Raw genomic sequence first — 602 nt, 5'->3', positions numbered from 1 at the left:
ATAGGACAGAGCAGAGTTTAGGGCTGTTGTACATAGGGTCGCTATGAGTCGCAAGCGACTCGATGGCACATAACAACAACAACATATAATAATATTTTATCTATCTATCTATCTATCTATCTATCTATCTATCTATCTATCTATCTATCTATCTGCAATAAATAGGAAGAAAGTAATGATTCACAAAACAATATGAATGAATCCCAAAGGTATTATGCAAAATAATCTAGATATCAAATGGCAAGTAATTTTATTTATATAAAATTCTAAAAAAAGGTAAATTATAGTGAGTGAAAGGAGTAGTTGCCTTTGGCTGGAGGTTGTTGTTGTTGAGTAGAGTACAACTCATAGTGACCCAATGCACAACAGATCTGAAGATGGCCTATCCTGTGTCATCTTCATCACCTTTGACACACTTGAGCCCACTGCTACAGTCATTGAGTCAGTCCTTCTCATTGAGGGTCTTCCTCTCTTTCACTAACCCTCCCTTTCTAAGCATGATGTCCCTTTTCAAGGAACAGCCTCTCCTAGAACATGTCCAAAGTATGTGAGGTGAAGCTTCACCATCCTTGCCTCCAAGGAACATTCTGGCTGCATTTTCT

The 602-nt window shown here is 38.0% G+C and overlaps 1 protein-coding gene across 1 annotated transcript in view; it reads right to left on the bottom strand.

Moving 5' to 3' along the window:
- The window catches only part of RANBP17 (RAN binding protein 17), a 499,911-nt gene that overhangs the window by 38,095 nt on the left and 461,214 nt on the right, over nucleotides 1-602 (bottom strand). The window lies entirely within an intron of this gene.

The sequence above is a fragment of the Elephantulus edwardii genome, unplaced genomic scaffold (genome assembly GCF_000299155.1).
Source record: "Elephantulus edwardii isolate Elephantulus edwardi_28Jun2011 unplaced genomic scaffold, EleEdw1.0 scaffold00033, whole genome shotgun sequence".
Taxonomy (NCBI): domain Eukaryota; kingdom Metazoa; phylum Chordata; class Mammalia; order Macroscelidea; family Macroscelididae; genus Elephantulus; species Elephantulus edwardii.
This window is presented reverse-complemented; position numbering and strand designations above follow the sequence as displayed.